This window comes from Lathamus discolor, chromosome 1 (assembly GCF_037157495.1).
Source record: "Lathamus discolor isolate bLatDis1 chromosome 1, bLatDis1.hap1, whole genome shotgun sequence".
Taxonomy (NCBI): domain Eukaryota; kingdom Metazoa; phylum Chordata; class Aves; order Psittaciformes; family Psittacidae; genus Lathamus; species Lathamus discolor.
This window is the reverse complement of record NC_088884.1, coordinates 130873304-130887200: the sequence shown is the minus strand read 5'-3', so window position 1 is coordinate 130887200 and position 13897 is coordinate 130873304. Positions and strand designations below refer to the sequence as shown.

The window sequence follows — 13897 nt, the reverse complement described above, 5'->3', positions numbered from 1 at the left end:
CAAACAAAATAAAACACATGCTGTGAAATTCTGTTTAACTGCAGAGAATAAAATGACTGCTGCAGAATAAGCTTAACAATGCAATAATGATTTAAGGGCAAATCCATGCATTTCATGGGGTTTTTAACAAATAGATCTTTCCTGCTGTGATGTAGACATTTCCATGCTCTTTCAACTCCACCCTTTCACAGCATTATTCTTGTAACTTTTCTCTGTCACTTAACATGTTTTCCATTATATTACCTTGCTCAGATAATTAGTTAAGTTCCAATCTATAATGTGCTTTATGAGTTTATTAGAAGTTTCCACTGGTTTATAGAGAGTCTGTGTTGCCACAAGCACACCAAGATCTTTATTGCCATATCCTCATGCATGCTATGTTCTCTCTCAGCATAATCTTTTCTTCAACTATTTTGATGGTAACTTTTTAAAAATGGAGCTAAGAATTAGAACATTTTTCCTCTCTCACAGCAAGAGGTTGATCAAGGACTCAAGATTCGGAGCTCTCCACAAGATCACTGTTCTGCTTCAAGAGAAGGACTTGTGACTTCAAATGCGACCTGTCAAGCATGCAGTCTTCAATATGCTTTGGCATCCACCTTGTGAAAATGGAAGTTAATGAAAGTAAGTATGAAGCACATCAGAACATCATAGAAAGCATACATACCATCACTTTCCTTTCTTCACCTCTGCCATGCCTCTGGGATGCTGGGCACTTCTTTTCATCATATTCTAGAGCTTTAGACAGGGAAAAAGTGCAGATCACAATATGTTTTGTCTTGAGTGTAACTGTATTTTTAAAGGTGCATGCTAAACCTGTCGCAATTTTACACTCCCAAGTCAGGTGCCTTCACTCTTTCCTTAAACACCGTCTCCAAGTTCCCTTCTTTCAGCTTGGTTTTCCCAGTTAGGTGTTTATTCTGACGTTCCTTATCTCTCTCTCTTAATCAGCTGCAATCTTCTAAGACTTCCTGAAGACCAACCTTCAGTTTGCTTTGCCTGTTACCTTAATTCTGAGTAGTCAGGAAAAGCTAAAGAGGAGAGTCCACGTTACTTTAAACCCTTAGAGAGGCATGCTGAGTTAAAGTAATGTAGAAGGCTGAAATGTCATTCTTAATTCTCCTTGGACACCCAACTTCCTCAGCAATCCCATCAGAAACTGTGGGATTGGCATGGAATCAATGTGGATCAAGAATCAAAACCATATCAGCAGCTGTTAATTAATATTTAATTAAAATCTGTACCTGCTCATTTATTGCAATTAATCCTTTGAGTTAGTAACAAACCGAGCTGTGTGCTGCAAATCTGAAGAAGCCAAGAAAAGTATTAGGCATGGCCTAGGATAACTGTTTTAACTGTAAAATGAGACCTAAGTGGACTCTTTCAGCATTAGGGTTTGGGGCATGCTTTTGTATTTTATGAACTCAGAGACAGAACAGCGTATTAATCTGCTGAAAAAAGGTGTAGCACAAGATATGATGTATCTGGTTTTGGTTCACTTTATCTCAATTCTTCCCTTCAATACTCATCTTAGATCGCCTTTCTTGTCTGTGGATATGTTCTCTGGGCTTTACAAGTCTGTAAAACAAAAAGTACGTTATTGAGCACAGACCTGCTCAGCCCCCTTTATCTCCTCTTTTGCGCCTCAATGAGATGGGTTTGGCTATTGCTTGTCATATCCTTCAACGTACTCAGCTCCTTGCATCTTCCTCTTTTCAGGATGACTGTGTCAAGTTTCAGCTTTGTCGTGGTTTAAACTGATCTCAGTTGTAGTCACTACTCAGCTGGGGTATTTCTGTATATTTTAAGAAAATACAGCAACCTGTATGTTTTGTTTCGTGGTGGTTACCTTTACCAGTAGTTGCTGATCTCTGGAGCGTGCATTACCCACCAGAGGGAGCCGAAGCCAAGAACTGTCAGATTTTCATTGAATCTTAGAACCATTTCAGTTGGATAAGACCAGTAAAATCATCGAGTCCAACCATTAACCTACCACTGGCAAGTCCATCACTAAACCATGTCCCTAAGTGCCATGTCTACATGTCTTTTAAATACCTCCAGGGATGGTGACTCAACCACTTCCCCACGCAGCCTGTTCCAGCCCTTGACAACCCTTTCAGTGAAGAAATTTTTCCTAATATCCAATCTAAACCTCCCCCAGTGCAACTTGAGTTGGCATTTCAATTCCCAGGGGGTTCCCTGGTGAAAGTCCTCTCTTACTGTAAGGGCTTTGGACTTGGGCATCTGTCCTCAAGTTAGCTTGAGAGCAGATGGCGACTGGGTAGGAAACCAGTGCATCTCCTTGTGGTAAGTTATAACCTCTTTTGGGAATCGTCACTTGAGTGTCAAAGCAAGCACCTTGTGATGCACATATCATTGTTCTTTGGGGTTTATGTGTGCCGTTCCTTGTAACGTGAATAAGGACACCAAAACTGTATAAAAGAAAATTAACTTTGAGAATAAACTAATTATCCCTGAGAAAATTAGGCCAGGTAGAAGCAAGGGTGAATAGGTTATCTGTGTCCCTAAAAGGAAATCTCAAAATTCCTGACTACAAACAGGCTATGTAGGATATTTCTGCAATGTATTAAAGTCACATTTTCTTTATTGAGAAATAAATTGGCTGAAAAATGATAGGAAGTGTTGTTCATGCATTTTACATGTTTAAATTTTGTTCACCACAGAAATGTGTTAGGTGTTTAAAGTGTTTATTTTGACTGAGAATTTTGGAACTAAAATTGTACGTGTTTCCAAGCTTCCATATTTTTATTTTTCCTTTAAAATCACAGTATTTTGACATATTCCAGTTTATCCCAATTCATTAACAGAGACGGGTTTTTTTATGGTAGCCATTTGGTCAAGGTGAGAGGGATTTTATTCTTGTTCTTGGTTTTCTTTCTGTCTGTTAAATCGTAAGATCAATTTATATTTCATCACTTTTTAATAAATATCTTCCTTTGATTTAGAGGACAGGGGAAGTGCTGGTCCTTCTGGACAAATGAGCTGCTTCTCACATTTCCCTCTGCACTTGGAATAAGCCACCCACACAGAAATAAGTAAATGACATAACAGCTGAAAGGAGGTAAGGAACAGCTTCTTATACCGTTTCTAAGTTGTAGCTGACCATATGAATATAAACAGTCTTTAGGAAAAGGTGGAGTTGACTTATTTGTACTACAAAAGGCAGGAAAGCTCACGCAGTTCATTACAGCTGAGCAATCATATACAAAGCTGTCCTTATTGCTTCCAAGGTGCTTGCTGCTTGCTGCTTGCTACTTGCTCAAGTCAGTTGTAATTTTCAGTGCTGTGGGTATCCTTTGACTTCTGCAAAACCATTAATCTATTGGTCGTAAGAATTATGACCCATGAGAGACACTGAAGCTTCCCTGGGTAACAGCCAGATTTGCTTCCTCCACCACCAGCTGTGGGTAAACAGTGTATTAGATTTCCTATGGGATTTTTTTTTTTCAAATTCAAAGTCTTGTCGTCCAAAAATGGTATCAGTCACATCAAATAACCTCAGCTGCAGCTCAGGTTTCTGTTCCTTGACAGATTTTTGCCACATTCTGCAAAGGAAGGCACAAGACAGTTTGTATCAAACTGCTGTCTAATATACTTCATGGCTTCTTCAGTTAGAAGTTGCCTTTTATACTGGAGCGTAAGGTTTTAATAGGGTTTTTTTTTAATGTCTGGATCCTATCTAGCTTACTCAGGGCTCATTACCCATATTTCAGCTTTTCAGAGAGGAGGACTTATTTCTGTATTTATTTTGCTGTCGATTTACTTAAATAATGCCCTCACTTGTCAGGCTTTTTAATAGGCGTTTTCCAACATTTCAATGGGAATTAGTCTGTCAAATGTAGTAAATAAAGAGAGAGATGTAAGAATTCAGAAAAGATTAGCAGGAGGCTCATAGATTTGGAAACCAAACCTCGAATTATGCATTTTACAATTGTACCTCCTCAGCAGTGGCTGCTGGATAAATTGCAGTGCTGTGTGACACATTGGATCTGCACTTCAGGATTTTCTCGATTAAAGAAAACAGAAGAGGAGGAAATCTTACAACTTCTTTTGGAAAGGGATATACACAAAGTTGTGATTTATTTCAGATGCAGTTAATTAACTACAAAGTGACCCTTTTCTTTTTCAGTTTTCTTGGGTAACATTTTACATTTCTAATTATTTCTGACAGCTTTTTTCTTCTGTCTCTGCACTTCATTCTTGTTGCCACTTCAATTTTTGTTTCAGTTCCTTCTCTCTTTTGGGTTTATTTTCCTCTCTTGCTTTGTGTGTGGGTGATACTTTCATATTCTCTCTTTTCACATTTGACTTCCCTTCAGAATTCTATTGCCTGATACCTTATTCTGAAGTTAGGAAAGGGAAAGGAATATATGCCAGCTTCAGTCTCAGGAAATATACTCATCTCTGTGTTTGAACCTATACTTTATGATTTCAGGGTTCTGATCTGATGGACTCATGCTATTTGCTGCATGAAATACACATTTCTTCAGCAGATACTCCTATGCATAGTGATTGCTTCACACTTATATCAAGAAATTCAATGAGAAATTGTACTCTGCGTGCTTATAGAGTAGTAGGAAGTACTATCAGTGAAAGTTTAGGATTTAAAAAATCCTCTTCATAACTCAACTGAGTATCAGCCTTCCCTCGTTGCTCTATGGTTGACCTATAGTCATTATATAATACAAATCTGTTATAAGTGATTAATCCTAAGGATACATTTTGTAGGTATGAATTCCCTCATCCCTTCAACAACCTGCTATGTCTTCCACTAACAGCTGCTCAGGCACTTCTTCCAAACGTAAGTCGAAGGGCATTCTTTCCTGGTTGGGTATGCCAGTCAAGCATGCAGCTTTACACAGTGTTTTCTGAGGCTGTCAAACTGACATTTCTGAGAAGAGGATCTGTGCTAGCGCAGTGCAGGTGCGTGCTCTCAGTTGGTGCCCTACTCCCAGTATTGGCAGGGAGTTTGTTACTCGGTTTTGCTCTGTGTAAATATTGTGGTGACATAAAAAAACTACACTCTTTTTCACAGAGTGTTCTAAGAGTGACTAGTCCACTACTATAGCACATAATGGTAGGAAAGGATTGTCATAATTACTTATGCAGTGTCTTTGACAAGGTTTGAATGATGACGTTTAGAAGTCCAGTTTCTTCACTTACATTAATTTGATTTTCAGATTTCACTGACAGTGTTCTGTATCAAAGACAGAAATAGTTTGCAAAGGCAAATCCAGCTGCAAGGAGTTAAGACAAAGTGTTAGAAAGAAAATTGATGAAAGAGGAAGGAAGGAAGCAATAGACCATACATGAAAGACATTATAAAGAGAATAATCTGAAGTGTGTGTTGACATCCTTATTCAGTCCCGTATTTTATCACTGGTATGTCTGAAGGGTTTAAAAGCTAGATTTGCAGACAGTAATGACATGGGGAGCACAGCAAATTACAATGTATGGTATGTCTAGATTCAGTTCAGGCAGAGACGGGGACAAAATACTTCAAAAGAAGCAAAATCAAACCCATTAAGAATCGCAAATACTGCTTGTGACAGTCTTTTATAGCATTAAAATTTTCAGTTAACTAGCATATTTGGCAGTCTCATCGGTCTTTATTCCTGAACTGTCACTGCCAGAGCAGCAGGATTGCCCTTCTAATCCGCCCCCCAGTCATACTGTTGTTGGTATAAAAAGTCCAAATCAGGCTGCATCAGCGTGTCTGTGGTTCGCTCTGTGCCTCGCTCATCCAGTTGATTCTGACAGTATAGACTGGGTTGTGCATACATACCTGGAAACAATTCAGTCTGCCCTGAACATCCACTTAGTCTTCAGGTTTTATGTAGTGGTGTGACAGAATAAGGTTACAGATATGTTTTCTCTGCTTCAATTGACTCTTCTTTTGTACAGGAATAGAAAAGAAGCCATGGTGTTCACTGCTAGCAAAGGCTAGCACTGTTGTGGTTGTTAAGATGATGTGTTAAAACTGTAGCAGCTATTCAGGGAGAAGCTGTAGCGAATGACTACTTCCTTGTGATCTGTAGGTAATGAAAGCTCAGAATCCGTGTTCTTGCTTCCCCAGAAAAGGAAGTTGTGCCCCACTTTTTAAAACACTTGGGTGGCCCGCAGGGTCCTCAGGAGCTTCTTTTATAAATTCTTCTGCAGATTTTGAAAACCATGCTGGCAGCCTTCCAGCAACTTCAGGTGCCTAATTCCTCCCAAAAATCCAGGCTTTTACCCCTAGCTTTTTCACCCAGCTGTGTTCCACCTGAAGGCACGAGGCTTCAGTTCCCTCATGCCTCCTATAACCCTTCTAGATTCCTACCTGGCAGCTGCTCCAAGAGCAAATCCTGTATCACTCCATTACCTACAGAAGGATCAGCAGGGTTGACCTTGCTTTACACTGAGGTGAGTTTGACACTAAAATGCTCTCGAGATAGCACGTTTTCTTTTCAGACAGTGCTACAGATATAAAAAACAATTGCCATTTTAAAAGTGCCTATAGTGGTGTAGTAGAAACCCTTCCTCTTGCTATGAACAGGTCTGCTGTTCCTTAGAGGGCAGCAGGCTATTATGCAAGTAGAACTTTTCACTGCTAGCACTTTTGCCTACTCAAATCCTCGGGATTGCTGCAATGACTTTATTTGCATCTGCTTCATTAACCATCTGGGCTATCACCTCACGGCACTCAGACATTAAAACCACTGAGGTAACACTTGGGAATGTGAAGACCACAGATATGTGGCCAAGTTACCTTCAGTTCATCTTGGGGGTGAGTGGTTTCATTTCTGTTGCCATTTTGTTAAATAAGAGAGAATTGTTTCTTTGGATTGATTCATTTCTGAAAGGATCATACAAATGGAAATCTCAAGCTATCGATACTGTAATTACATATTCTATTTCAGTAATCTCTTCTACTTTGCCATGGTACATTATTTAATTTCCTACTGTTCCACATGAACATCTGTAACAAGATTGCAATGAAAAACGGTGTGCCATGTGGTTAAGAAAATGAATACCAAGTGACCTGAGAGCTTTGAAATCAATCATATGACAAAGGATATGGGCTTAAGTGGGGAGAAAATGTGTTCATTCTCATGGGAACACAAGATCTGAACCAAATTTTGTGGAACTCTAAGAGAATTTAACTGAAGTTCCAAAGGTGATGGTTGCTCCTTATCGCCGAAATGTACTCTCTAATCCTAAAAATCTCTATATTCTGGAAACCAAAGATACAATTATTTTCAGTGTTGAATTCAAGCTTCTCTTGCTCTCTCAGTACTTTATCAGTAAACTGAATACTGTTATCAAGGATCTATAATTGAATATACATTTTACATCCTGTACATAATACAGGCTTCAAAAGTGTATTTGATAGCATGAAAGTCAAACGATGGCTTATCCTAAAAAATGTTCAAGTCCTTAAATCCTGTGCAGCTTAGCTCAGGAAAAGATCCCTGGAAACATTGCTTCTGAATACAGTTCCAGTGGGAAGACAGTTGCATAGAGTAAGTTTTGCTAATGTCTATATTCTCTGTAAGCCAGAACACATCAGGCTTTATACCTGGTGATCAGCAGCACGTATTTCATCTGAAAGTGAAATCATCACCACTGCAGGTGTTTGTGTACCTGGCATTTGTGGGCCAAAAAGGTGGGCAGCAAAATTCAAGTAAACCATTCAAGCAGCCTCACAAGATAGTTCTGGAAGAACAGCCCCAGACAAGTGTTAACGGGAGAATATTCTATTCCTGTGCTGGAAATGCTTTCTTTATCAGTTTAACTTTAAATATGTAGGCATTTGTCCTGAACTTCCTTGTTTAGCCTTTTGTGGCAGAAAGAACTACCTTCTAATGTGGAACTTGGATGCAAAGATCAATGACCAGGTTTTGACTGTTACTACAAACAAAGGGAAAAACACAAATGGAGTCTGAGTCATTGTGGCTGTGCAAAACTCTGCACAGAGAAGGGATTGGCCTCCCTTCTGGGTTTTCTGACACTCATTGTTCAGGTACTAACTGCAAACTTACTCTGAAAGTAAGTTTGGGAGGGTGTACATGCCTGTGGATTTCTTTCACATTTATGTAAAACCTAATTAAACAAGACGTTTGCTTACACGATCGATTCCACAAAGCAGGCAAGTGGGGGTTTTTTACATTTTTACTAGGCTCTGTTAACTTACAACCTTTTGAAAAGGAGTATGTGAAGAAACAGGTCATTACATCATCCCTCACCAAAGGAAAGAGTACAGGATTCTTGAGGGAGGAGTACTGCTTGGCCTTCCCAGCAATAGGTAAGAGCTTGTCTCTGGCACTGACTGCGTCTTCCACAGCGTTTTACATATAGAACATATCATATGTTCATGCTCTGTGCAACTAACTGTGAAATACTTTTAAATAGAATGATTGTTCAGTCTCGATTTCAAAATATCCATTTTAAAAATTTTCCTCTTTTTAGTTTCTTGAGCCACAGCAGTCATTAGCACAAGGGGCATTCTCTTAAATCCATCAGATACTCATGGAAGTGTCTCCAAACAAAGTTAAAACCTGTAAGTAAGCAATTCTTTACAGTATATTGTATATGTGAGTGGGAACTTTTAATGCTGGTGAAGGTCAGCTGTACCTTCCTAGTTTCAAAGCCACTCTGTGACCTGAACTGTGAGCTCAGCCTCCCGTTCCCAGAAATGGAGGAAGACAAAGGAAGACATTTTTTTGGGATAAAACCCTGTAACAGCAATAAAGACCTCACTGGAGCAGAAAGATGCAACCCCTTCTTCCCTGTGCCTGTTGGAGTTGGTTTTCCGTGGTGTTTGTGAGGTCTGTGAGAAGTGTTTGGATAAGATCTTTTGGTGCTGTTCCCAGAACATGGTTCATGTGATATCAAAGAATCCTGATGCTTTGCCAGGGACCTTTTTGTCATTGGGAATTAAGAGACTGGGTTTGTAAAGGGCTGGCTGAGCCAGAATACAAATTAAAACTCCTGAGCAACCTATTCTGCCAGCCTGTCTTCTGTCAAAGGCCACCAGGGACCTGTACCAAGAGACGCCTCCCAAAAGGAGAATGAGCAATGGAGCGAAGGTGAATAAGTTTGGTAGCACTGCAGAGCCGGAGCTGAAACATCAGTGTCCAGGCCATGGACCTGCACTGAAATATGAGTTATTGGAATAAATAAATGTGGTCATTGTAACCTTCCTTAAAGCCAGAGTATCTTTGTCTTGAAGCATCTGTCTTTCCATCTATAACCTGTAAATTTTATTCACTGCAAGGCAGTCCTGGGTGAATGGAAGATAAGCATCTGACAGTTTTCCTCACTAGTTTCCATTCACCTCTTAAAGTCTGGAATGGCAGACTTCTGAGTAAATGCAAGGAATTTATCTTGAATCTGCTATAGCTGTTCACAGTAGTTATTTAAGGTGCAGTCTGTCACCACCTGCTTGCAATATACAAAAGATGAGAAGGAAGCAGATTTTCCAGAAACCTTAGAACTGCAGTGATCATCCATTAGGTGACAGGTAAATTGTTCCTTCTTCCTGATGAGGATTTTCGCTTCAATGAATGGGATCAAAAAGTTGTATCAGGTGACAAATGTCAGTGTTTAGTATTTTTTCAGAACTTTGGAGCCCATGGGAAAGGTGCAAGGAAGTTAAGATGGGAAAGGAGACTGGAGAAGAAGGTAAAACAAGAAATAGACAAAAAGGGAACTTCTTAGTGAAAAACATAATGTTGTTGATCAGTACCTGCTTAGTGGAGAGGAAAAGGTGAGAAACAACATCCTAATATATCATGTATGTGACAGAATCATAGGATGGTTTGAGTTGGAAGGGATGTTAAAGATCTTCTAGTTCCAACCACCCTGCTATGGGCAGGGATACCTTCCAGTAGAACAGGTTGCTCAAAGCCCCATCCAGCCTGGTCTCAAAATATCACAATATAATACTAATATAATCTCAAAATGCTGTTCTATTTACTGATGGATATATTATGTTACAACTATTAGAATCCTGAGAAGCTATTTTGTCCTACTTCGTGTTCCTTTTTTGTGTGTGATATCTGTCTTGTTTTCACTCCGTAGTTTCCATTATGATCTCATATCAGGAAGTTCTCGAACAGGTAGGTGTTCTGGGGTCATAATCATAATTAAATCCACCTTTTGATTGCTTAATTTACACTAAGGAATAATTTTCGAATGGGAAATACTGTAGTTTTTCTCCCTAAAGATCAAATTTGAAATTGTAATAAGCATTTTACATTTTCATTGAGCTGTAACCAGATTGGTTTTTTTTTCACAACTTTGCAGAGTTTATTAATAAGCTTTGCTGTTTACTGTCATCTGCATATATAAAGTATCACTGGTGGGCTGTGTTTGGCTTTACTATGAACAGTTTCCCATCTGACTTACTGTAGATAGTCTCAGCCCTGTGTTCATTTGACATGATTTGCCTTGATTTTCTCAGTCATCACTCCATTGGGTCAAGAGACAGATCAGCTGGAGAAGTTATCACAAGTGCATACATGTACATATACAATAATTTACATGCCCATATGAAAGGACTTATGCCTAGAGGTCTCTTTGGTTTTAATGTTCATTGACCAACACCAATGCCACGTAATTACTTAAAATAAATACGCTAAGACTGAGAAAAGGGTACATATTTTTAATTAGATATAAATGAGATAAAAAAAGAAAGTGCTGATAAGAATCTGCAGAAAACTTCTTGAGCTTGTCCCTGACTTGCCAGATGCTCTCCTGCTCCCTCAGTTACAGTGTGTTCATACCGGCCACACCATCTCACCCAGTTCAGTTTGAAGCCCTGTACCAGCTCCATCTCCTAGGAACCGGCACATCCATGCTCCTTCTATGCACTGCTGTCTTGACCTTCACTGGCCACTATCTGGTGCTTCCCAGCAACACTGGAGAAGAGAAAACCGACTCTATCAATCATACTTTGAAACTTGGAAACCAGAATGGTAGGTATTATTTTTCAGAAGTTTAAATGCACTTTTCATGCTGAAAAGTGACTGCGAGATGTGGTATTTATAAAAATAACCAAGAGTTTGGATGGTGAATATTCTCATGAAACTACTCAGAAATGATCAGCACAGTAAGGACTGCTTACTGAACATGTTCTCTACTTGCTAAAAATTCATGTACTGATTTCGCCAGTCCCTTCCACCAAAAATTAACTTACCAAAGAAACTACTGTGAAATATTATTCCAGTGTTTCGTGTTTCTTGAATAGTAGAAACCAAATCATAGTGTCCACGCTTGCTGCTTAAAATACCTGAATGTCTATCAGGTTTTCTATGAGTGTGGAGAATATAATTATTTTGATATTAGTTAATTACAGATGTAACAAGTAGAAAACAGAGCTGAAAATCCATTTCGGAAGTCATTTATTTCAACAGCACTAACATTTACTATTATTGGGCCTATCTTTCCACCGTAATAGGATAAGCTCTTCATATATACAAACATCCCTATTTTCACTCCAGCAAATGGGTGGTACTTCCGTGCAACACCTAGAATCTTGTCCCTGGTGTTCTGCAGTCACTGCCTGAATTGACAGGTATCCTTAGAAGCTTCCTGTTCCTGATCCTAATCTCAATGTCCCTGGGAAACTGCACCGTTCCTCACATCCTGTGCCTTTAAATGTTCCTCAGTTCTGGACCTGGATTTCACTGGGAAGAGAAAGGTCAGCCTTCCCCATTGCTTTGTGCCGCTGTGGCAGCATAACCTTCAGCGCAGTTCAGCTCACTTTCTCCAGGGGAATGCAAGAAAAAGCAACAACTGTCCACCCAGCTGGCCCCTGGCGATGCTCAGAATGTGCCCTCAGGTAGGGTGGATCTGATGCCTCTGGTCCCCTCCTGTACTGCTGGCTGAGAGTGAATTCTTCAAATGATTTTTGGAGACAACTTTCAGGGAAAAAGGTAGAATGAAGGAAAAATGACAGATTAAATTCTCCTGGAGCTTTGTTTAGGCTTCCAGTGGTACGTCAGTGCCTTCCCACAGCTCAAGAACTGCTGAGCCAATCCATTTCGCCTGCCCAAGGGCAGGATCAGTTATAACTAAACTGATGCTGACATGATTGTCTAGCCTGTCTTGTAGCATCTTTGTCACTGGAGATCCTTGCTTTCCAAAGTAATATATTCCAGTGTTTCACTATTATTATGGTCGAACAGTTCCTTTTTGTTTTGTTTTCTCCCTAGTGTCTTATTTATCAGTGGTCCAACGGAAGGACATTACTTATTGTCCTTTTCACTTAGACAGATTGTCTCTTTCCTCTCAGAAGCAAACTTTCCCATTACTGAAGACTACTGACTTCATTCCTCTTGTTTCTAGGCTTTGTTCTATTTTTTATTAGAAGTCGGTCTTCTACACCTCTTCTCTCATTGCTTATTTGAACGCCCTCCACCCTCAAGTGTCGTTTCCAAAACTGAATAGCATATAATTACCTAACGTGTTTTAAAACAGCGTTTCTATTTATTCATCTCTCAAGATATGGGTTTTTTTTTGCAATGGTGTGAAATTAGTGACATGTTGATCTTACTCCTTGAAATCCTAAGGGGTTTTTATTGTCATTGATTATTGTATTATATTAAATAATCACTAAAGTGTTATACCTTAGGACTAATATAGAATTAATAGATGAGGTGTTTGACAGATACTTACAATTATTATTTTTCTAAATGTTAGGTTTAAAAATTACTGGAAAACGAGCCAAATGTGTACTACTTAACAATTATGGATGATGCCAGTAGAAGTGGGTTTGGAGTCATGATGGAAAGTAGGTAAACTCCTGAATATATTCCTCTTTTGTTACTACATGAATGGTACACTCCAGTCATCAAGTTCGTCTACCAACTCACTTGTTCAGAAAGGAAAAATGAGAAAGCTGGCGAATAAGGTAACTTCATGAAATGCAAAGAAAAAGTTAACAGACTTTGTACTTCTGCTGATAAGCCAAGGACTTATAATGTTTGTTAAAATGACTTTATCTTTCCAAACAAAACGACTCTTACATCATTTTTTTCCACTCACATTCTTTCACTAAGTACAATAAAACTATGGTTGGTCATCTTGCCAGGTGTTTTGTTACCTTAAGAAATGAGACAAATGACAAGATAACCAATGGTTTATAATGACAAACATACCGGTTTCTACTCTTGTTTTCTTATCTTCTAAACTGGAAATAAGCAGGAATGTTGGGCAGTCATTACTAAAGATTTGCATGATTTGTTTGAAATCAAGCTTTGTCGTGTGCCATCTTCATTAATAGTGGTGTTCTTTTTACATGGGACTTGGCCTTTACATATGACTCAGTGCTCCCCCCTTTTTCACAGCTGAATTGGTGATGTTAATCATTCCACTTCAGGGTAAAAATCTAACCACAGTGACACAAAACAACACAGGGAGACTCTGGGCTGAAGAAAGTACAATTCAGAAGCCCAAGCATCAAATAAAATCAAAGGATGTAGGGAAAATATAGTAATAAAGGCAGCCAGCCATCCCCAAGTACGCAATGAGATTCCAACAGGTGACAGAAGGCCAGCGTCTACATTCTTATCAAAATAATACTTAGAATAAACTTAGTGTTTTTAAGGCTTGCATGGTAGTAATGAGACATCTAACAGAAACTATGCATATAGAGCTACTATATGTCCAGTCAGCCTCTATAGCTGTGTTGTTTCATGATCTTTCCAAGACTTACAGCATACATAGTGATCTCTAATGGGTTTATTTAACGTTTAAACAGAGATCTGCTTAGAATGATACACTGAAATAAAATTACACCAAAGCTATTACACAGTCTATTTTAATGGAGTTGTTTATATCAGCACCATCTTCAGCTGAAACTCATAACACTCCATTAAATATTACATCTTCC

General features: G+C 39.1%; 2 long non-coding RNA genes across 2 annotated transcripts; both read left to right on the top strand.

Annotated features, from left to right (window-relative positions):
• The first annotated feature begins 485 nt into the window (after positions 1–485).
• LOC136007366 (uncharacterized) lies at positions 486–6417 on the top strand. The gene is made up of 4 exons (XR_010609665.1): positions 486–624; positions 2967–3082; positions 4750–4822; positions 6333–6417. It is a non-coding gene; the product is annotated as an uncharacterized LOC136007366 (long non-coding RNA).
• A 1456-nt stretch (positions 6418–7873) lies between these two features.
• On the top strand, positions 7874–13640 carry LOC136007365 (uncharacterized). The gene is made up of 4 exons (XR_010609664.1): positions 7874–10121; positions 10771–10979; positions 11673–11845; positions 12706–13640. It is a non-coding gene; the product is annotated as an uncharacterized LOC136007365 (long non-coding RNA).
• The last annotated feature ends 257 nt before the right edge of the window (positions 13641–13897 follow it).